A 25,193-nucleotide genomic window follows, 5' to 3' on the forward strand; every position below is an offset into this window, starting at 1 on the left:
TGTAAGAAGTGCATGATAACTATTCTAAAGATCCGTTTTGTCATGTCTCAAAATATATTGAAGTTATATTGATCTCGTCAAAGTACCAATGATGAAAGAATTCCAAAGTTGAAGCTCAGTGATTCCAAACACCAATAAATTGTACGTGTGAGAGAAAAAGAACAAACTAGTTTACCGTTTCTTTGATTTGATTAAACTAGAGGCTCTCATCTGCCTAGCTAAGGCAAGATTTAAAAATGTTGTCTCTCAAAGAAAGGATCCCACTCAAGTTCCTCCACAGTCCCAAACAAATTGTACTTCCAACTCACTTTCTCTGCGTAATCGAAGCTTGTGTTCTTCCCTTCTCTCATGTCCTTCCTAATTGTTTCCACTCTCTCAAGAACCCCTTTAACCGCAATGTCGAATGCATCCTCCAGCGTCTCCAATCTAGAGCCTGGATCGGCGTATATCACTCTCGGAATTAGCTTCACAACCTCATTCTCATGTCGTAAACTTTCTGCCTCGGAATGTTATGGAGTGTGTTGAGAAAAAGGAGTAAAGTCAGCTGAAGATTTGATCTCCTATTCTCCGTGTATCATGCTTAATTGATTGTACATATTATATTTCCCTTTGTAAGCATTGTAAACTAGGCAACTACTTTTTCCTAGGCTTAGATATAGGATCGTGTTTTCCTATTTCTGTATAAAGGAAACTCATGTATGAGTTTGAAAACATTATCAAATTATCAAAGAATCAATTTCTAATATGGCATCAGAGCGAAACCGCTCTTGGTGACCAACACCCACCTTCCGCTAAAACTCTAGCCACTCCTAAACACAGACCAAAGGTCATCCATGGGAGACGACAACTCAACGAATTCCTCAGCCAAGCCTGTGGAAAACAAGTATGAAAATCCAAATGATCCTCTTTATCTACATCATTCTGATCAACCTGGTGCAATACTAGTCACTCAGTTGTTGAATGAAGAAAACTATGGGACTTGGAGCCGTGCCATGTTGATGGCTCTCAGCGCCAAAAACAAGGAGGGTTTTGTCGACGGTTCAATTCAGAAACCTTCGAAAACCTCTGTAACTGAACTGCAGCAATGGACTCGTTGCAATAACCTTGTAAAATCATGGTTATTGAATTCCATCACCAAAGAAATTGGGGCAAGCGTGATCTACAATGATGTGGCCCTTAATATTTGGACTGACCTCAAGGAACGCTTTTCTCACGTCAACAGCGTTCATCTCTTCCACATTGAACAGGCCATTCATGATTGTACACAAAGCAACATGACCATAGGTGCGTACTACACAAAACTCAAGGGCCTCTGGGATGAGCGTGATGCCTTATGTGCCATCCCATCCTGCACCTGCAGCACCATGAAGGAGGTTCTACAGTTTCGAGAAAATCAAAAGACGATGAAGTTCCTCATGGGTCTTAATGAAACATATGCTGCTGTTCGAGGACAGGTATTACTCATGGATCCATTGCCCACCGTTAACAAGGCACACTCACTCATCCTGCAAGATGAAAAGCAACGCACCCTCTCATCTGGCAGAGGAACTGTACCTGATGCTACTGCCTTTGCTGTTCGGGATAATAACCGAAATTCTGGGAGAAATTTCACACCAAAGAATCCTCATTTGAAGTGTGATCGATGTGATACAATTGGCCACACTTCAGAAGCATGTCGATCGCATCTCAAATGTGATTTTTGTGGGTGGAAAGGACACACGATCGATTATTGTCGCAAGCTCAAGAAGTCCAAAGAAAAAGGAGATGTTCAGGACCGACGTTCATTTTCTTCCAAAGCCAATCATGTTCAATCCAAGGAGGAAGCACAATCGCAGTCTAGTCCCATTAGTTTAACACCAGACCAATACCAGAATTTGTTGACCTTGCTTGGTAACAATAAATCGCCTTCTATGGCTAACTTGGTTGGTGGTTCATCTACCATCAGTAATCTCTCAGGTAAATCATTTCGTGGTATTGCACTTTGGAAAAATATAGCTTGGATTTTGGACTCTGGAGCAACAGATCATATTGTATGTTCAGCTAGCTTGTTTACCACTCATTCACCAGTGAAGAACCGAAGTGTGCGCCTTCCTGATGGCACAATAGCTCCTGTTACACATATGGGGAGCATTCAATTCTCCCATCATCTGACCTTACATAATGTTCTTTGTGTTCCCTCATTCCAATTGAACTTGATCTCCATTAGCGCACTTGTAAATCATTCAGATTATATCGCTATTTTTGCTAAGAATATATGTGTATTACAGGACCAACGCTTGGGGATGATGATTGGGACGGGAACTGAGAGAGGAGGACTCTACTACCTCAATATCACAGATGAGGCTATGTGTAATTCAGTTGGCACAGTCAAGACTTGTCTTTCTTCTTCTCGCCTTTGGCGTCAACGCCTTGGGCACCTTTCAAATAAAATTTTGAATTTAATCTCACATTATGTTAAGAACGTTGAATTTTGTGAGATTAATGATTGTTCAATTTGTCCTTTAGCTAAACATACTCGTTCTTCATTTTCCACCAGTTCTATAAAGACTCATGCAGTTTTTGAAATGATTCATGTTGATATTTGGGGTGGTTATCATGTTGCCACAAATAATGGGGCTCGGTACTTTCTCACAATCGTTGATGATTTCACTCGATGCACTTGGGTCTACTTAATGCACCAAAAATCTGAAACATTCAAGTACCTAACCAGTTTCATTAATTTTGTGGAAACGCAATTTTCTGCTAAGATCAAAGTGCTACGCAGTGATAATGGTCCTGAGTTTACTATGGCCAAATATTATTCCGATAAGGGCATTATCCACCAAACAAGTTGTGTTGCTAGCCCCCAACAAAATGGGGTAGCTGAGAGAAAGCATCGCCATCTTCTCAATGTTGCTAGAGCTCTTCTTTTTCAAGCACATTTGCCAAAACAGTTTTGGGGAGATGCCATTTTAACTGCCACTTATCTCATTAACCGTACTCCTACACCATTGCTACAAGGAAAAACACCATATGAACTCCTCTACTACAAACAACCAGCCTATGATCACTTGAGGGTATTTGGATGTTTATGTTTTGCATCCACTCATGACAAGCGTCCCACTAAATTTGATGCTCGTGCCTTACGATGTATTTTTCTTGGTTACCCGTATGGCCAAAAAGGATATCGTCTATACGATCTCGATACGGGTAAATTTTTTGTTTCTAGAGATGTTATTTTTTATGAGCACATTTTTCCCTATCCTCCTTCAAACATGGATTCCTCTATTGTTTTACCCACTACCCATGATACCACAACTTACATTGATGATACGGTTCTCCCTCCTCCTCATTCGTCTCCACCTGACGACAATGGCTCAGAGTCTCCTCCCATTGAGGTAACACCACCATCACCCTCTCCATGTATTGAAGCTCCACCACATCCTTCGCGGCCTACACGAATTACACAGCCTCCAAGTTATCTTAAAGACTATCATGTTGAAGTGTCCCTTCCCTCTCGTTCCCCCTCGTCATCAACCTCCGCTTTGGTTCGCAGCACAGGTATTTCTTATCCTTTGTCAGATGTTTTATCTTATGATCAACTATCACCTCAACATCGTGCTTTTACCGCCTCCATCTCCGTTGAGAAGGAACCAAGCTCTTTTTCGCAGGCTATACAACACTCCAAATGGCGTCTTGCAATGCAACAAGAACTTGCTGCTCTTGAAACTAATGGAACTTGGTCTCTTCAACCTCTACCTCCTGGAAAGAAACTTGTCGGCTGCAAATGGGTGTATAAAATCAAGTTTAATCCCGATGGCACGGTTGAACGATACAAGGCTCGATTAGTCGCAAAGGGCTACAATCAAATAGAGGGCCTAGATTATTGTGAAACATTTGCTCCTGTTGCTAAACTAGTCACTGTGCGTATCTTACTTGCCGTTGCTGCTACTCAGAATTGGCATCTTCATCAGTTAGATGTCAATAACGCCTTCCTTTATGGTGATCTCGATGAGGATGTCTATATGGCCCTTCCACCTGGGTTCGGACGAAAGGGGGATACACGTGTCTGCAAGCTTCACAAATCATTATACGGTCTCAAGCAAGCCTCTCGACAATGGTTTTTGAAGCTTTCTGCGGCACTCAAGCAAGCTGGGTATCAACAATCCAAAGCCGATTACTCATTATTCGTCCGTACCCAAGGTAGTACATTCACTGTCGTACTTGTTTATGTGGATGATATCATTTTAGCAGGAAATAATTTGGAGGATATTGAAGCAACAAAGTTATATTTGAAGCGGCATTTTAAATTAAAAGATCTTGGTCAACTAAAATACTTCTTAGGCATTGAAGTGGCTAGATCAACCAAGGGCATTGTACTTTCACAAAGGAAGTATGCATTGGAGATTTTAGAGGATGCAGGTTGTCTTGGTGCCAAACCAACGCCATTTCCCATGGAACAAAACCTGTCCCTTAGCAAAAATGATGGGAGCTTCATTGATGACCCATCATCATACCGAAGACTTGTTGGGCGTTTAATCTACCTAACCATTACGAGACCGGATTTAGCATATGTTGTGCATATCTTGAGCCAATTCATGGACAAGCCAAGGATACCACATCTGGAAGCAGCCCATAGAGTTTTGCGTTACATTAAGCACTCGCCTGGTCAAGGTATATTTCTTTCAGCGACAAGCTCAATACAGTTGAATGCTTTTTGTGATGCAGATTGGGCAAGGTGTCGAGACACTAGACGTTCTACCACTGGATATTGTATATTTCTTGGGAAGTCATTAGTGTCTTGGAAGACTAAGAAACAACCAACAGTGTCACGATCTTCAGCAGAAGCAGAATACCGGTCCATGGCTGCGACATGTTGTGAAATTACTTGGTTAAAATACATTTTGGCAGACTTGGGAATCAAACATGCACATCCTGTTAAATTGTATTGTGACAATCAAGCTGCCCTACACATTGCTTCAAATCTAGTTTTTCATGAGAGAACAAAGCATATAGAAATTGATTGTCATTTGGTTCGAGAGAAGATTCAAGAAGGCATGATCAAAACAGCACACATATCAACTGCACAACAACCAGCTGATATTTTTACTAAAGCCTTGAGTTCTTCTCAATTTTCGACTTTACTCGGCAAGTTGGGAATCATTAACATACATTCCAACTTGAGGGGGATTGTTGAGAAAAAGGAGTAAAGTCAGCTGAAGATTTGATCTCCTATTCTCCGTGTATCATGCTTAATTGATTGTACATATTATATTTCCCTTTGTAAGCATTGTAAACTAGGCAACTACTTTTTCCTAGGCTTAGATATAGGATCGTGTTTTCCTATTTCTGTATAAAGGAAACTCATGTATGAGTTTGAAAACATTATCAAATTATCAAAGAATCAATTTCTAATAGAGTGTCCTCTCAATGCTCACCTTCCCTTTCTGTATGCCGATTGCCAGTATGAGGACTGAGTATTTGGCGTAGTACTTGGGGAGATGCCATAGGTATTGAACATACGCGGACCCTGGGTGGAAGAACACTGGAATGCAGCCTGCGAGGATTGAATCGAAGATAGATCTTCGGGTTAGAGAGCCCCCGGGAGGCTGCAGGCAAAAGACGGAGCCTTGGAACATTTTCATGACAAAAACCGGCTTGTGGCACTTGTCCGGACCGGATGTGCATTCTAGGAGCTTGCATTTTCTGCTTGCTGCCCTGCATTGGTCTATGATTTCGTTGCGGATTGAGTTTTGGAGATTAGGCCTAGGGCCGCCCGCGAAGGAGAATAATATGTGCCGTTTTTGCCTCCTCATTCGGTTCTTCCATTGGAACACCTCAATGTCTTTTGAAGGGTGGAAGTATGTTGGATATGGTATGGCAAAGTCATTGCTGTTCCAAGGGCTGGATTCTATTGCCAACATTGTCATGTTTTTTTATTCGGGCAAAAGCATAAGCTTCGTTCCCCACTCCGAGTCCTTGTCAGTCCATCTCCGAAGATCCCAAGTAATTCTTCCTGCCACCATAAAATGATCTCTCCCCCACATTTTCTTCCACTCTGGTTTTTCTCTCAGCCATTTTGCAATCTCAAGTGAGCCAGAATCTCTCATGGAAATGCTCAATCCCCAAAGGTAGCGTGCGACGTCTAGGCCAGCGTAGTAAGGTACAAAAATGGCTGAAGCTAGGGATGAGTTTTTTGTCAAACAATTGTACTGCTTCATTCTGCTGTGAAATATGACATCTAACAAGAACTGATTTGTAGCAAACCAACCAGTGTTTGAGTAAACTTTTTAAAAATTCGAAACATGGGGACCAAGACCAAAGTTTGATGCGAGCTCACACATGTCAGTCCAATTGCTAAGCGAACCACATTTCTTCAACAAGTCCTTGTTAAACTTGCTAGGGATGTCATGAACATAAATGTATATTTACCTAAGCATGATTCAGAAATGGATTCCGAATCCGATTCAACCCTTTCAACCACATGTTCTTCTGGCTCAACGGCATCATCCCCTTTCTCGAATTGAGCTTTATTTTCGCTCAGATCGCGTGCTTGATCATTTCTGTCACGAGGCTCTGATTCCTACTTAGAAAGGTGCCCAAATTTTTCAAAGCCATGTTCTGTGATTCCGAAAACATCTTTCATTCTCAGATTAAAATCCCCAGCACTTCGGTCATTGAAAACAATGTTCATATGAGCATCATCTCTAGATTTTCTGCTACTACTTTCATTGATTTCTTCAGGCAAAGAAACCGAATCAACGGGATTATCAGACTCACTAGCAACATCGACAGAAATGTTGATATTGTGATTACCAAACAATGCAATCAGGCTCTTTCCTACCGTGAACTGCGAGTGGTATACACAAACTGTGGAAATTTGGAACCCAAAAAGGTTTGTATATTTCCCTATATGTTTTAGAACTACAAGAGAGGGCTCTATATAGAGACCGAAAAAGAAGGAGAATAAGCCATACTCCTTTTCACACTTACAATAAAAAAACAAGGAACAATTTACAAGAAAGATAAAGGGCAAAGATACTAAAAGACATAAACCCTAGAATTAAGGGATATGGACCAAGGAATGATTTGGTAGCAAAGAGAGGCAAAATGACAGTAGTGGCAGTAGCAACTCTACCCGAAAAGATGGGATAGAGTTGCAGCTGCAACTTGACATCATAGAGCATGTTGTGTCTAGTTTCAATACTCCCCCTCAAGCTGGATCAAGGGGGGTTAATTGATCCAAGCTTGCTCAGTAGCCTTTGAAGATGAGTAGAGTCCAAAGCCTTTGTGAACAAGTCTGCAAGCTGATCGTGACTGCGAGTGTAAATGGTGTTGATAACTTGGGATTGAACTTGAGCACGAATGTAGTGACAATCCACTTCGATGTGTTTGGTGCGCTCGTGAAACACTTGGTTAGAAGCAATATGCATGGCAGCTATGTTATCACAAAACAAGGACATAGGTTCATTGTCGATGTAGCCAAGATCTGTTAGAAGACGCTTTAACCAGATTAATTCACAAGCCATGGCTCTATACTCAGCCTCTGCACTTGATCGTGCAATCACAGTCTGTTTTTTACTCTTCCATGTCACGAGATTTCCACCAACAAACGTGCAGAACCCGGTGGTAGACTTTCGATCGAGTGCATTACCTGCCCAGTCAACATCTGTGTATGCCATAATGTGATTTGAGCCATGGTTCTTTAAGAGCAAGCCTCTGCCAATTGACCCCTTCAAGTATCTGAGTATTCTTTTGAAAATCTCCTAGTGGAGTAGAGTAGGAGAGTGCATGAATTGACTGATAAGGCTTACGGAATAAGCAATGTCAGGCCGAGTAATTGTAAGGTAGATTAACTTCCCTACCATACGTTGATAGACACTAGGGTTTGACAGAAGTTCACTAGAGGCATCAAGTTGGAGTTTGCTTACAAAGGGAGTGAGAGCAGCTTTGCAATCCAACATGTGAGCTTCCTCCAATAAGTCAAGCACATATTTGCGTCGATTTAAAAACAAACCCTTGGCAAAGGTTGCCATCTCAATGCCAAGGAAGTAATTTAGGGTTCCCAAGTTCTTGATTGCAAACTGTTGATGAAGAGAGGTTTTTAGAGTAGCAATCTCTTCTATGTTGTCCCCTGTTATAATGAGATCATCCACATATATAAGAACAATTAATTTTCCATTTGTACCACTGCGAACAAACAAGGAGGAATCGGTATGACTCCTCTTGAACCCCGCAGTCTCCAAAACCAAGCTTAACTTTGAGTACCAGGCTCGGGGGGATTATTTAAGTCCATATATGGCCTTGTGAAGTTGCATACTTTGTTAACTTCACTTTCTTGTGGGTGTCCAGGGGGGAGCTTCATGTATACCTCATCTTCAAGGTCACCATGGAGAAATGCATTCTTCACATCCATTTGGAATAGAGACATTTTAGCTACATGAGCAAATGTCTCCTTGTAGTCGATACCATAAGTTTGAGTGAATCCTCGAGCAACCAGTCGGGCCTTGTGTCGTTCAATACTACCGTTGGAATGGAACTTGATCTTATATATCCATCTACTCCCTACTGCCTTTTTCCCTTTGGGTAGATCAACTACACTCCATGTGTGATTGTCATTTAAGGCTTTGAGCTCTTCTTGCATAGCTTCCTTCCATACTTGACTGTGTGCAGCTTCATGGAAGTTCCTTGGTTCAACATTCGAGGATAACTGATTTAGGAATGCAGCATGGGATTTTAACAGTTTATGATATGTTAGGGCTTCTGAAATATGATGTCTTGCATTGTAAGTAATGTATTCTTGAAACCTTGGAAGAGGATGTCTGTCCCGAGTTGGGTTTCTTCGAGGAGCTACATACGGTTGTGGGGTAGGAGTTGAGCTTTGTTCACTTGTAGATGTTCCCTCACCCTCAAGTTGTTCCGACTCCAAGTGATGTTCGAGAGAATCATTATGAGAATGAGATTCAAGAAGATTTACTGGAGTAGGTAATGGAAAGATGTCCATAATATCCTTTCTCTGAGGCTCTTCACTGCAGTCTTTACGAAAGAAAGAAGCAAGCTCATCAAATGGACATCTCTGGAGACTCCAACCTTACCATTCTGAGGATTAAAGTATTTATATCCCTCTTGAGAGCTTGAGTATCCCATAAAAACACATTTGACAGCTCTAGGTTCGAGCTTATCTTGATGTGCTGCTTGAATATGAACATAGCAAGTGCACCCGAAAGTTCTGAGATGTGAGATGTCAATGTTTCTTCCCTTCATTACTTCAACAGGAGACTTTGAGTTTAAAACTCGAGTAGGTAACCTATTGATGATGTACGCTGCAGTGAGAAGTGCTTGTGACCAGAACCTTTTAGGCACATTCATTTAAAACATAAGAGACCTTGTTTTCTCCAACAAATCACGGTTCTTTCTTTCCGCTATACCATTTTGCTGTGGAGTACCAACACAATTGGTTTGATGCAAAATTCCATGATCACTTAAGTAATTAGACATGTTATTGGATGTGTACTCAGTGCCATTGTCCGATTGCAGTATGCTTAACTTAGATGAAAATTGATTTATGATGAGTTTATGAAAATCTTTAAAGGCATAAAAAAACTCACTTTTGGATTTCAAGAGGTTGACCCATGTAACCCGAGAGTAATCATCAATGAAGGTGACATAATATTTATATCCATCAAAAGAGCTTACACGAGAGGGACCCCAGATATCTGAGTGAACAATTTCAAACAGTTTACAGGTTCTAGACTTGGAGGAAACAAAAGGAAGCCCAGTAGCTTTCGACATTTGATAGATTTCACAACCATGTGTAGATTTACAACAATTAGGAAAAAGTTTGGTTATCACAGGTTCTGAGGGATGAGCCAATCGAAGATGCCAAATGTGGTATTCTTGAGAGAGACTAAGGCTTGCAAGGGGGTGCTTAAGAGACTTGGAATTCTTTGAGAGGTACTAGAGTCCATTTAGGAGATACCCTTCACCAATCTTCTTCCGAGTGACCTGATCCTGAAATACAACATTGTGAGGAGAGAATATGGCAAGGCAATCTAGGGTGCATGTGATTTTACTTATGGACATGAGTTGGAAAGGGAAAGAATGTACATATAAAGTTGTTGACTCAATCTTATCACTTAACAATTTAAGTTTCTCTTTTCCCAGAATAGGTTCTCTGTTCCCATTTGCAACAGACACCCGTGTAGACTCAGGCATATTGTGAAACTTATCCAAGCAAGAAAACTGATTAGTTATGTGGTCAGTAGCACCTGAGTCTATAATCTAACAATCATGCCTAATTTCATTAAGTGCAATTTTGAGAGCAGTGATGATACCTGAGACATTGTCATGAGTTGAGGTCTCAGCCAAAAAACCTAGAAATTTTCTGAGCATAGCAGTAGGAGTTGAAGTGGTCACTTCTTCGATTTGAGTGTTGCCTCCTTGTCTTTGAAGAAAGTTTGCAAATTCATTTATCAGATCTATTGGATTCTCAGTGAAATTTGAGATTCCACCCGTCGAAGAACTGGATGAGTGAAGGGCCTTAGGGTTGATTCATTTCCCTTCTTTGATCATTCTTCCTTCCTTATCAAATTTTGGTTTTAACTCTGGGTGCAAGATCTAGCATTTGTCCCTTAGATGACCTTTCATGTTGCAGTAAGTGCATTTCCAGTCTGCTTTCTTACTGGTAAAATTTTTTTCACCAGTGTTTTTATGATAGCTCGAGAAAACCCTAGCCTCAGGATTTGATTTCAGCTCAATGTGCATAACTTTTCTTCGAGTTTCTTCCCTTTGAACAGCTTGACAGACACCATTAAATGAGGGCATCTCAGGAGTCATCAATAAGTGGCTTCGAAGGTCTTCATATTAAGCTCCTAGACTTGCTAGAAGTTGAGCTCTTACTGGTAAAAAAATTTTCACCAGTGTTTTTATGATAGCTCGAGAAAACCCTAGCCTCAGGATTTGATTTCAGCTCAATGTGGATAACTTTTCTTCGAGTTTCTTCCCTTTGAACAGCTTGACAGACACCATTAAATGAGGGCATCTCAGGAGTCATCAATAAGTGGTATCGAAGGTCTTCATATTAAGCTCCTAGACTTGCTAGAAGTTGAAATACTTTGTCCTCATCAGCTCTTTTAAGGAGCACAGCGGAATCGGTTGAGTGTGGACAATACATGTCGAGTTCATTCCACATGGACTTGATGCTTCCTAGATGTTGCACGAAGGATTGATCACCTTGCCTTAGCCCAGCAAGATCTTTTTTTAGCTGAAAAATATGAGATGCATTATTTTGACTGCCATACATTTCTTTAATGGATTCCCAGAAAGTGGAAGATGACTCCGAGTAACTGAAGAGTTCAAATAACTTTGGTTCCATGGAGTTGAGTATTCAGGACATAACCAACTGGTCGTTTGCATGCCATGCACCATATGACGTGGATGATTTTTCAGGCGGTCTGATGCTTCCATTGATATACCCGAGCTTCGATCTTCCTCCTAGGGCAAGTGAAATGGCACGAGACCAAGGTAGATAGTTGAACTCGTTTAATAACACTGAGCAGAGACGCAAATTTGGATTGATTTCACCTTGAATGACGCTAGGAGATAAGGAGTTTGAGGAGCTTGTAGCGTCACGATTTGAGGAACTTTCTTCTATCATTGTAGTGAATGAGGCACGACTGAAACAAGGTTTTTGAATGAATGAACAAACAGAGACAGGACCCTATGGTTCCTACTTTGATACCATGTGGAAATTTGGAACCCAAAAAGGTTTTGTATATTTCCCTATACGTTTTAGAACTACAAGAGAGGGCTCTATATAGAGACCGAAAAAGAAGGAGAAGAAGCCATACTCCTTTTCACACTTAAAATCGGAAAACAAGGAACAATTTACAAGAAAGATAAAGGGCAAAGATACTAAAAGACATAAACCCTAGAATTAAGGGATATGGACCAAGGAATGATTTGGTAGCAAAGAGAGGCAAAATGACGGTAGTGGCAGTAGCAACTCTACCCGAAAAGATGGGATACAGTTGCAGCTGCAACTTGACATCATAGAGCATGTTGTGTCTAGTTTCAATACAAAGCAATAGAAACCAGATAAGGAATGAGGCACATACAAACCAGTATTGATTGCGGCACGCTGCAAACGTCACGAAAGGCCTTCCCATGGTGTCACGAAAGGCCCTCATTCGTAACCTTCTCCGATAAGCCGTCGTAATTGTCTACCTTGTGTAAATCTTGGATCAATGAGGATTAAGAAAACTCTATGGAACAGTGTGACAGGTGCAAGAAACGGAACCAACCCATGTGAGAAAAAAAGAGGAATATCAGAAGATTAATGGTGTTTTTGATTGAAAAAGATGAATATTTAGTGTGGAATTGATGCATTTAGAGGCAAGAAAATGAAATGCATGGGGTTGAAAAGGTTTGTATGTGTTTCTGCAGAAAAAATTGATGTCCGGATTGTTTGGAAAGGGGATCGGAAGAGAGAAATATTGAGATCTAATGGGGGACATTGCTAAGCAATTATACATGACTCGATCACTTTCAGTAGCAATGCCTTTTCCTTTTGTCACATGTTATCACTGGCCGTTGGATCAAAACCTTGAACTTGATGGGTTATTTCTAAAATGATTATTAGTTTTTGCTACTAACAATTCAGAAAATGTCATTATGTACTCTTTTAAATTAGTGCTGATAGGGGTGGGCATTGAGTGGGTTCGTTGGGTTAGACTTCAACCCTAGGGGTGGGCGTTGGGTGGGTTGGTCAGGTTAGACTTGAACCCTAGGGGGTGGGCATTGGGTGGGTTGGTCTGGTTAGACTTCAACCGTTTGACCAACCCAATAGGCTTGAGTTGGTATTATTGGAACTAATTTCGACTCAAGAAAATGGGCAAACCAACCCAACCCAAACTATTTTAAGGCAGGTTGGATTGGGCGAGTTCCATAGGTTAGAATTATTTTCTTTCCTTCTTATTCCTAAAGTGAGTATGAATAACAAAAAGAGTCTAAAATACATGTCATATTAACTTTAAATCATGTGAATTTAGTGTTATAGAATCATTACTTGTTACTTGATATTTAAATTCATTACTGAAATAAAGTAGAAACAAACAAGTGTGGTTATATGTATATGTATATATGTTTAAGAATTGTTGATATTTTGGTGGGTCAGTTTCAAACGGGTTAATAATACTTCAACCCAACCTACTTGGTGAACGGGTGGTCGGATTGTGTGGTCGGGATTTTACTCAAAAATAAATATATGAAGTTTACAGCCTAGCCCAACTCAACCGAATAGCCGAACCCAACCAAATTCGGTTGAGTTGGTCAGTAAACCCACTGAAGCGCCACCCTTAGATGCAATACTAATACATACTCTTATTGTGTTGAATTTTAGTGCACGTTGAAATTGTAATACATACTGTTACTACTCAATAAAAAACACATTTTCTTGGAAACCATTATATTTTAGTGAAAATCACTTCAAATTTAATATTTTAGCAAAATTACTTGGTTCAACAATATGTTTAGCGTTTAGTTAGTTCATCATTTGGGCCTTTGTAGATTCATCAATATGACCAATTTTTCGAGAAAATTTAGTGTGTGCGAAATTAAAAAGCGTGTGCTTATCATTATCCCCAAATAAATTATCATAAAATACACCAAACCGAATTAATTGGTCCTAGTTTTGGTTTGGTCGGTCTAAATGTAACACAACGTGAACGAGTTTGAATTTATAACGGGTCAAATGTAAATTTGGTATAATTTTTTTTAATACAACAATATATTTACACTAAGAAATGGAGAAGTATAACACTAAATTATATTACTAAGTAACAAATTTAATATGATTTTAGAATACTACAGGACACTTAGCCATCCATTTAGATCCGGGCATTACCCAAATTTTTATGGCTCACCCCAACATTCCCCGCTTGTATGACTGTTGCTAAGCAGTTTTTGGACATCAAACAGACCTCCCCATAAGGTAATTTTAATGTGGCAATTTCCCCTCTTTTGCAATCAGTTTTGTTACAGCACCTGCTGCTCTAGCTAATTGTCCACCCCTTCCAAGTATGATTTCTATGTTATGTATGGCCATGCCTAAGAGCATATATGTAGAAGTATATTCTTATTTTTTGATCAATCAAAACCCCATCCCAAACTGTATAAGCTTCTTCTGAAGCGTACGGCTTTCTAAATGTAGATGATGATATGGATCTTATATATATGTCATATAATTCTTATATAGATATCATATAATAAAGTACCACATAAGCATATATATAGGAATCAAAATATGTGATTGATTTCTAGGTTTCATCTGAAACCTAATTGGTTACTTCCAATTACGTAAATCAATAGTTCAAACCACTCTCAAAGATAGTCCAGGAGGATCTAGTTACAGGAGAACCAGGAATGGAGAATTTTCCTTCCTGTTCTACCCGACTCTTTAGTCTTAAAAATGCTGGTTTTAACTTTTAAGAATGAGTGATTGTTAGAAAATAATATCAAAATGGTTAATAACTGAATAGTCAATGTTTTTATATTTAAAATTTTACAATGACCAGCCAACATTTAATTTTAGGGAACTTTAACGAAAAGTTACTGCTACTGTTCACTTAAAAAAAATCACATTTTTACACTAAAAAGTCAATCATGGTAATATTCACTTTACCCTTTATTTTGTCCTTATCGTTAAAACTCAAAATTTTCAAGCCATCCTTTAATTTTATTGAAGTGGAGAACTGGAAAAGCCTAAACACATAGTACAAAACAGCAACCCAAGCACAAGAAAAACTAGTTAATCAAAGAAAGTGACTGAAAAACCAGCATGCATCAACATTAATCCAAACAATTAAAACCACCACATATACTACAATATAAATCTAGCTACAACATGCCACTTACTACGGTCTAAGGTTCTAAAATACGTTAGGCGTTGATTGGGCGGCAGGCTGGAGCCTAGCGCCTAGGCGGCTAGGTGGATTAGATGGATTTAAGTAAATCTATTATAGTTGTGTGAATAAATGTCTGTTTATACTTTAAATATATATAATTTCATCATAAACTACAAAATAGAATGACATATATATTATGAAGTATTGAAACATAATGAAAACATGGGAATAAGGATACAATGTGTGTTCATTTAAGTATGCAACAAGTCTCTTACAATTTATGGAAAAAAATAAAATGCAAAATGAAAGTTATCTATATTTTGTCTAAGTGAGTCACGACCTAGGCGAGTTTGGGCAGGCTAGGCGGACGCCTCAGTAAGTCTAGGCACCATTTCTTAATTTTCAAACACCTAGGCATTAATCGGGGCCTATGCGGAGCTAGGCAGGGATTTCTAGAACAATGCTACGGTCTAGTAGTATTCATTTTCACTTGTAAGTGAGAGGACTCAAGTCCGATTCTTGCCAAAGGAGAATTTGAACCACATTATTGTTAGACCATTGTGAGGCTAAGATCACCCCTTCCCATAAATAATATGCTTGTTAAAAAAAAAAATCTAGCTAAAACCTATGCTGGCACTTCTGTTTTTTCTTCTTCCTTCAATTTGTTTTAACCTGCAATTATGTGCTTTTTCTTCTTCTTTAACCTGCAGATGTTTAACCTAAGGTGGATATATGTCTTAATCTGCAGACAGAAACAAAGGATAAAATGATGGGAGTTTTAACAAAATACTTCCGATACTGTTCACTTTTAACGAAAAACCACATTTATATCTTTTTTTGGTACTATTCACTATACCTTTAAAAATGACTTTTCATTAAAAGGGAAGTTTTTTTAGATTTCTCGTTAGTTTTTCTTAAAATTTATGCCAAACGGAGTCTTCAACTCCAAGTACTTGTTTGGCAACGTGGTTTTGATTATTCCTAAACTTTCCTCGTTTGGTAGGGCATGTAATTGCGTGTAGGGCAAATAATAGCGTGATTGGAAGGTTTTGGACATTGCTTTTACTAATGCGTTTTCTTAAAGTTTTCCATTTCCTTCTTTCTTCATAATTATTCAATTAATCAAAATTTTGTGAAAAAATTATGTTGCTAATGATTTAGCTCATTTGGATTTATCATGCAGTTTGTATTCAATCTTTTTTAGCAAACTTCTCATTCTTGTCGTTAATTGCTAGTTGCAGACATAGCTGGAGTCTTGTGCCTCGTGATATTCTTACGTTTTTTTTTTTTGAGGCTTATATGCCTCGTTGTGAACCGGAAAAAAATAAGTTCAATTAATCAAAATTTTGTTCAAGTAGTAGAACCTCCTTAAAACCAAGAATCAATTTCTATTTCCAAACACCTTTGGATAATTTTGGAATTTCTCAATCGACAAGTCATGAACTTATTACCGAATGAGAAGGTTTGCGTCATGTAATGAAATTAGTATGTAAATTAAATGGGAGGTGAGAAGTGTCTTTAATCTTTTCGTGTCATTCTTATTTCTATTTCAAATTAACTCGTACAATTGACAAACACTAATTAGCTAATATGCAAGACATTCGAACACTAATTGCAAGACATCTTCAACATAACCTTTTAATTTGTAAATGATTGTAAAATGAATTTTGTACTCAATACAATCAACGAATATACTGATTACAACAAAATAGACAAAAAAAATCGATAACACACTAATACAAAACTAACATTCTTGCTAAAAGAGACTCACGAATTCTCCTCTTTTTTGTTTTTTTTTTTTTAATATTACAAACGACATTATTATTATGAGCTGTACTAAGAGAACGAGAGAATTTGAACCCAGAATGCATTGAGTTGAAAAAAAATGTTGTATTCACAATAACAATCTACCACTCAAAATCACGAATACTCTATTAGCGCATTATTGCTCGTGCCAAATGGGCTATTAAACAAATCTTAACAAATATAGAAATTGACGAAAAAATTTACACAGGTCTTAAATAGCAAAATGGCAACAACAATACTTGGTACCACATGACAATCTGCATAATTACAAAACTGGCGATGTAATTAACCAACTAATAAGAAAATCAAACAAGAACAAAAGAAGAAGGAAAGCAAAGTACACAGACACAGATAACCAAGACTACGTACCCAAAACAACAGTTTGTTCATAACTTGAAACCAAAGCAGATCCCACAAACACTTTCCAGAAAAATCTTAATCACAAAGCTAAAACTACTCAACCATAAAGCTTTCACATTCCCCTCCAACCCAAGAAACATAAATTATTTTTTAAAAGAACCCCAAAAAGTAGGAAAAAAGAAAAAAAAAAAAAAAGGAGGCAAAATTCAAAACTCATTTCATTCAATTTTGTCCCACATTTTGATTTCGATGAGATTCGAATCAAAACCCAAATGGGGTTTCTGGGTCTGAATCAAAATCCTTGATTGAAGACGATAAAACGAAAAAAGGGGAGATTTTTATGGAGAGAGGCCAATCTGCTGCGCCGAGCAGCTTAGAGATAAAGGTGGTGAGTCAACGGCGGAGCGACAACGTTGTGCACCCTGGGGGACAACCTCCGGAGACGACGACGCCACGGCGGTCGTTCAGCGACTACAGCCCGTTGAAGAGGTGGGTGTCATGGCTGGTGCCGTCGATTGTGGTGGCCAACATTGTGGTTTTTGTGGTGACCATGTTTGTGAACGATTGCCCCAAGAACTCCGACACTTGCTTTGGTCGGTTCCTTGGCCGCCTCTCCTTTCAACCCTTCAAGGAAAACCCACTTCTTGGGCCGTCTTCAACCACGTAAACCTTCACTCTTTTATTAGTTTCTCTTTGTTTAAATTTGTTGGGGTTTGCAGTTTTAGATTGAAATTTGTGTTCTGGGATTTGTTGGGTGCTTGCATGTGGAAATTTGAAAATTTTAGTTGTGAAATTTGGGGAACTGACGCAGTGGCGGTGAACACGTTTTGCTTTCGCTTGTGTATTTTTGGTGAAATTATGATGAGGAGCGTTGGATAGTTGGACTGGGGTTTATTTTTTTTTTTTTTTTTGTGAAATTAGAGTGGGATCAAGCAAGGTTGAGACTTTTTGTGAAAGGTATGTTTTTACAATTTTTTTGGTAAATTTTGTGGCTTGGTGGATTTGGAATTTTGGTTATATTAGATATATTTGTAAAGAAAATATTTGAACTACATGAAGCTTGATGTAATTCTGCTTTTAATCAATGTTGGACTTGGGAAAGTGAATATAGAAGCAAATCTACGATTAGTTGAGAAAAAGGAGCTTGACGGGTAATGAGGGTTTTAGGTATTTTGTGACATTCAGGCAATGCTTGATGTTTATTTGATGTCGGCATAATGCTTGAGCAAAGAAGAAAGGTGCTCGAAGAGCGGCATGTAGTGAACTACTTGGTTTGATTAGATTGCTATGTTAATCAAAATGTACAGTGTAATGTGTTACATGATTAAAGTTTTACATCAGTGTTCTTTAGCGACTTAGTTTCAAAATTTTCGTTCGACTTTCCTTGCTCTGTGAGGCCAATGGTAGAATGATTATGAAAAAATGAAATTGTTTTGTCTTAATATCTCTGGTAATAGCAGGTATGCATTCTTCAAGGACTTGTTTGTCATTCTATTGAGCTGTTTAATGTGCTCATTTCAGTATGCATCATCCAAAGTCTATAATTGCTAAAAGTAGCACTACAAGGGCGGGGGAGCTGTCATCTGTTTGGAAATAACAGCTATAGACATGCCCCTTAAGGGTCAATAGGTCTCGGTTGCATATCTAACTTGTTTCTCATGTGTTTTCATCCTGAAGATTGGAAAAGATGGGTGCTCTGGACGCGCAGAGAGTGGTTCATCAACACCAGGGATGGCGGCTGATCTCTTGTATGTGGTTACATGCTGGAGTTTTCCATGTGCTTGCCAATATGCTGAGTCTTGTATTCATTGGAATTCCGCTTGAGCAAGAATTTGGATTTGGTATGCATCGGGATTTTTAGTTTCATGTATGTTATCATGCATGTATAGCCACATCCATAAATGTTTGTAGTAAAAGATAAAGCACATGACATAAATTGTAGAATAATAAATTAGTTACCAAGAGCAAAACTTCTTTCATAATCTAGAAGAGAAACACTTTCCGGGTGGCTTTAGCTACCTTGTGATTAATCTACAGAGGATTTCTATGCATTTGTTTATTGAATTGTAATCCTAGAATAGTGGTCATGTGGTGCTGGTTGCATTATAACTTACACCAGTATGTTGCTAGGTTTTATGGAAACAAGAGGGCGTTTTATTTAGTGGTGAGCAAAGAAGAGTTTATACACCGAAGATGGGGTTCAAACTTTAGGTTTAGGCATAGTATTCCATTTTACAGAATAAAATTGCTTGAAATAGAAGCTGAGAGATTATTTTAGTTTTACATCACATCTGTGGGAACAAGGATTGTTTTGGATATCCTGTACATGTAGACATAGCGCCTCATTTTGAAATGTTTTGAGATGCTGTCTATTTGAAAAGATTGAAAACAAAAAATGGTTTGATGCTGATCTACATCATGAACAGTTGTTTTGATGAACTGTTATAACTATTTGGTTTGAAATTCTAATGTTTTTTTTATTTGTTCTTCTGCAGTTCGAATTGGTTTCCTATATCTCATGTCTGGTTTTGGTGGGAGTTTGCTTTCAGCTCTTTTTATTCAATATGGTATTTCTGTTGGTGCTTCTGGTGCACTTTTTGGTTTACTAGGAAGCATGCTTTCAGAGCTCATATCAAATTGGACAATGTATGTAAATAAGGTAAATAAAGTTTATGTATACTCAATGATGCACCTCTTTATAGTATGTGCACGACCCTTTGATCTTACAGTTTCAGATTTTTATCTGCAGTTAGCAGCATTGCTTACTCTCCTTTTCATCATCATAATAAACTTAGCAGTGGGAATTCTACCACATGTGGACAACTTTGCTCATATTGGAGGATTTGTCTCTGGATTTCTTCTTGGATTTTTGTTTTTGATCCGCCCCCAGTTTAAATGGCTTACCCAACGTAATGCTCCCGCTGGATGTGTTAGTACTCCAGTTAAATCTAAACACAAGACGTATCAATATGTATTGTGGGTCCTCTCTTTGATACTATTGATTGTTGGGTAAGCTTCCCTCGATCTCTGAAATTTAATTGTTTGACTTCATGAACCTATTTGATTCCCTGCATGAGAATCTGGTAGCCATGGTTGAAGTGTGCAATTTTTTTATTATCAAATCAGAGAACTGGACTTTTTGTAGATATGTAGATATCATGTGTCCTGTAACATGTCTTCATTATTGTCATTGCAAATAGTCTCTTATCTGCTTGTTTCTGATCAGAATGGTTTGGAGAAGGCATTGTGTTATTGCTATTCTCTTTGTAGTACTAATTCGTCACTTTTTTTTTATAGCGGCTTCTACTTTGTTGTTTTGGGTTGTATGTGTTGGCAGTACTTTGTTGTTTTGTTATTGGAAATAAAAGTACATTTTCCTCGTATCTGCATGGCAGGCATTTTCTAACAGTCGTCATGTTTTTGACAGGTATACTCTTGGCCTGGTTACTCTTTTTCGAGGGGTCAATCTAAACAATCACTGCTCCTGGTGTCATTATTTGAGCTGTGTCCCTACGTCAAAATGGAATTGCAAGTCACAAAATATTTATTGTTTGGTAATATGCTGTACTTCTTTTCTGTGCATATTAACTTCCGCCTTAATATTTGATAGATAGAAGTGCTTGCTTATTAATATGATCATGGTTGCATTCAGTCGTTCTAGTTTGGCATGCCGTTTAGTCTAATGCCTTAAAAAAGTGTAATTTAAGAAATGACTCACGAAATTCTGAGTCAGGAAATTGCTTCTACAATGTACTTTGTTAGTACTATAATTTGATTTTGTACTGACATATCGTTCTTTATATGCATACATGCACCAATCTTGCAGTCGAGCGAGATAGGGAATCAGCTGAACTTAACGTGCGTAAGCAACGGTAGAAATGGAACGTATTCGTTGTCGGATCCCAGCCCCTCTCGGACTCAGCAGCTATGTGCTGAGCTTTGCAGTTGACCATACATGTACAGATTTCAGAGTTGATAGAATGTTGATTGATATGCTTCATTCGTATAGGTAGTATTCTTTCTCTTTCTTTTGTTTTTTGTTGGGTAAAAATAGTCTTGTGTGTTCACCAAGCAATGGTTATCATTGTCATTATTCTTTTCATTCTTTTACTGCCTTTGTATCTCTTTTTCTACTATTCATGACAGTTGAAACTTGAAACTCATTCCGAAACTATGAAATTTACTCACCATATTCTTACTTTTGTGGTTTTCATTATTCTCCATGGAATGATCTTTCGTTTTCTTCTTTTGGTGTTTATCCTACACATAGGTTTGCTACTTCAGCTTTCTCCTTTGCTTCCATTTAACATGTTGAACTTCCTCCTCTTGGTGACTCCTATTAACATAGGGAACCATGTGCTGGCATCTTGGTTGGTGATTATGGTATTCACTCGCTTTGTTTAAATACTGATTTAGCCATGAAGATCATTTTTTACTAGAGCTCATTATTTACTAATCGATCTAAATTTTAAATCCAAAAAGTTCAATGCCTACAACCACTTTAGCCATGAAGATCATTTTTTTTTTCACAAGAGCTCATAATTTACCAGAGCTCATAATTCTTACCAAGGATCATTTATACCCTGCCGTTCCCAGGTTAAAAATTTCGATTCTGCAATCATGCTTGAATGAAATTGCACCCTCACCCATCCTAAGAAATAAACAGCAAACATGCTTAAAAAACTTTAGCAAAAGAAAAAATACACTACTTAACCATCTCAAAGAAGATTTGAATACTTCAGAATTCCTCATTTTGGTGGTGCAAATTGCAAAAGAAAACCTGATTTTTCTCTGCGCTGTGATGTTTTCTCCACCAGAAAACGTCTCCTGATTCAATACCTTAAACAAAAATGAGGAATTCCGTATGAAAAAAATTTGCACTCTCCTACATATTCAACTCAAATTACCCAAAATTTAACCATTTGAATGCTCAAATTACACGAAATTAGTGAAGAAACAAACCCCAAAATTTCTTCAATTCATGAGCAAGCAAGGCCTTGTCTTCAAATTTCTTTGAATGACGGTGTGTTCATTTGCACCATTTTAACATCTCCTCATCCTGCGGAATTGCATGTAAATAGCTGCTTGTTTAACTTTTCGTCGAATTTACATTAGCAAGGAGTGAAATCACAACTTTCTAATATAAAATTCAAATAATATGTATACCTGCACTTTCTATTTTTAAGATAACTTGTATATCTGCATTGTAACATGCAATATCAAATTACAGATAAATTATTTAAAAGCATTAAACAAAAGTGTGGCGTTCAGATATATTTTATGAATATATGATAAAGCATTTAGAAAGTTACTTTGCAGATAATTCTTCAATTCATGAACTTGCGCATCTTTGACAAACGAAACAGCGCAGCAGTCAACTTGATCGTCCACTCCAAATTTAATATCTTCCCAATATTTCTATGCAATAAATAAGTTTAGACATCTATATCGATTAGGAAAACGGATCATAAAGAAATAAAAGAAAAAATCTTTAATAGAATCTAAAGGATTTAATCGACAATATAGGAGTCCAACCAGTGATAGAAGGCGATGTTGCACTTTTCCTCACTTTTTCTTTTATGTTTGTATAGATTCCTTCAACAAAGATAATGCAGGAAAGACAGTGGCCACAACAATATCGACATGCGAATTTGTTTTTTAATTTCATAGGGGAGTGATACCGTAGTTCCCTCTAGTGGTAGGGTTAAACCGTTAAAGTCAAAAACACCATTCGGAATGTGTACAAAATTAAAAAGATACATGTAAGCCCATGCATAACACATAAAAACAAAATATGAAAGAATGATGATAGTCACAAAACCAGTAAAGTTATTCTTCTTCCTTCTTAATTTGCCTTTTTTTGCCTTCTCTCAATTTTCTCTTTTCTTAATTTGTGAGACATCAACTGTATCAAGAGTATTATGTGTTTAAGGACAGAAGACTAATAAGTTGATTGTATATAATTAATTATCACAAAGATAAAAGTTCTTGAAGCCCTTGACAGTGAAAGTTTGACAATTACCTGGTACATTATCTTGTACAATCTAGCAGCTGATGCATGAGATAACATGATATTATGAGCTGCCATGTACGGCTTGGTTGAGGAGTTACCTCTAGAACAGTTGACACCAAATGGAGCTGAACATCACTGTGGCGAAAGAAATCCAATATCTTAACCTCCAAGTATAAAAACATTAGGCTCATTCATTGTAGTCCAATGCAAAACTCTATCCTCAAAAATTTTTAAGCGTGTATCTGCAGATGCAGTGAAGTCTTTTCTACATCCACAAATATGTTTCATCATGATCATCTCAAATCCCATTTTCTGCATGTCCCATTTAAAACTCGCCCATAAATGTTAGGAACTAACATAGTTTTTCGACTAACTCATCCTCCACACTCATCGTCAAGTGCCTGTGGGAGATAACTGTAGTGTAAAGTAACATGTGGTTCGATTCTTGGTTGAAACAAACAACTTAATTAATAATGAACATAAAGAATTGTAGATCACTATAGCTACTAAATTATTAATAATAAGTAATATAGCTACTAAATTATTAATAACAAGTAATATAGTTACTAAATTATTGAAGTATAAGCAGGGAACTGTAGAAACATAATTTAGATAGACTGTAACCTGAGCTGATCAGTTCATCAATAAGATTGTTGTAATATCTTACATCCTTTGGATTGACAGGCCCTCTTCCGTCTGAGAGAAACAAACCGATTATTGTTTAAGTGTGAAAGCTACTTGTTTTGTTTAATCTGAGTTATAATTTGGTGAACATGCATACTTGGGATAAGTCTTGACCATGAGATGGAAAATTTATATGCCTTCAAACCAGTATCCACCATTCGTTGAACATCTTCCTGCAATGGTATATATAATATATATGATGCGTGCGTATCAAATAACATCAGCATGTTTCTAATTAGTATGATATGGAATTCTACAATACAAAAAAAACGCTTAGTCCAGAATCGTCTCAACAAATAAATGAAAGGATTTTCTCTATTTGCTGATAAAGAATTAGAGCAAACAAAGAGGGAATTAGCACCAGCATGTTTATTCTAATTTAATTCAATAAATTCCCCTAAAATCCCCAAGAACCCCAATTTGCAAACCCCAATCAAAGGCCAAAAGGAGAGAGAAAACCCAAATAAAGGGAAATTTGAGGAATTCAACATACTGTAATCAGAGGGAGGATGCTTTTTCGATGGCTGAATTCGTCGACGACGGCGGCGGCGGTTGTCAACCGTCGCTGTACCTCCAGTACGCATCCGCTATGTTTGAAGCTTGTCGACCGTCACTGCTTGGTTTGTAGGCTCCACGGAGAGAGATATGGGGAGCGGAGAGAAAGGAAAAGCAGAGGAAGATGAAAAATTATGGATTTTCCAGTAGAGAAGGAGAGAGAGAGAGAGAGAGAGAGAGCGAAGAGGGGGCTCCCCTTCTGAGATCGGTGAATGGAAGTAACTGGAAAAAGCGTAGCTTCTCCTTCCCTCATCACGATGACCAACACGCGTCCCTTCGAATTTTTTTATTTTTATTACACCGATGGCATGGCCGTAAATAAACTGAAATTCCTCACAAACACTGTTCATGCAATTTCCTCCCCTTCTTTAGACTTGAGTAATTCACATCCTCTTCACAATATCCCTTTTTTTGTTGTTGTTAATTTTGCATAATTCAACTATTTTGTTCTCAATTTGCTAATAATATTTTCTGATGTTTGAATGGCAAAATATGGTATGGGAGATGTTAATAACTGGATACGTCTATAGTTTTGAAATTCTCTTGCTAGATAGATACTTGAGCCTCCATGAAGTTTAAAAATTAAGAAAATTTGATCTCACCAGTAATAGTTACAATTTTTAAATAGGAAGACTAATGAAACGAGCTTCAAATCTTTACATTTTAATCAAAATTACCCACTAACTTTATATAATGATAACGACAAAAGCATAAAAATGAAAAATGAAAAACCCAACTTGCAATCGGCGTCCCACTCCCACCCAAACCCCCCATTTTCACACTCCACTTTTTTCTCGCAGCTACATTAATAAATTTTTATTTTTTTATTTTTTATTTTTGCTTAGAATAATAAAAAGACTTCAAATTTAATTACATTCCCCAGTTTTAATTTT

At 37.9% G+C, this 25,193-nt stretch overlaps 1 long non-coding RNA gene and 2 pseudogenes across 7 annotated transcripts; 1 reads left to right on the forward strand and 2 right to left on the reverse strand.

Annotated features, from left to right (window-relative positions):
- Positions 1-230: 230 nt before the first annotated feature.
- Positions 231-12,472, reverse strand: LOC126590182 (probable xyloglucan galactosyltransferase GT11; annotated as a pseudogene).
- A 4,571-nt stretch (positions 12,473-17,043) lies between these two features.
- Positions 17,044-21,158, forward strand: LOC126591184 (RHOMBOID-like protein 1; annotated as a pseudogene).
- A 67-nt stretch (positions 21,159-21,225) lies between these two features.
- LOC126591201 (uncharacterized) lies at positions 21,226-24,567 on the reverse strand. Of its 7 annotated transcripts, none has more exons than XR_007612285.1 (6): positions 24,239-24,567; positions 23,843-23,918; positions 22,361-23,757; positions 22,215-22,247; positions 22,011-22,107; positions 21,226-21,699 (listed from the first exon to the last, which is right to left on the reverse strand). It is a non-coding gene; the product is annotated as an uncharacterized LOC126591201 (long non-coding RNA). The 7 variants fall into 7 exon arrangements; XR_007612286.1 differs by lacking the exon at positions 21,226-21,699 and having other exon boundaries at positions 21,733-22,107; positions 22,361-22,953; positions 23,071-23,757; XR_007612284.1 differs by lacking the exon at positions 21,226-21,699 and having other exon boundaries at positions 21,733-22,107; positions 22,361-23,196; positions 23,686-23,757; positions 24,239-24,566.
- Positions 24,568-25,193: the final 626 nt, after the last annotated feature.

Source organism: Malus sylvestris, chromosome 11 (genome assembly GCF_916048215.2).
Source record: "Malus sylvestris chromosome 11, drMalSylv7.2, whole genome shotgun sequence".
NCBI lineage: Eukaryota > Viridiplantae > Streptophyta > Magnoliopsida > Rosales > Rosaceae > Malus > Malus sylvestris.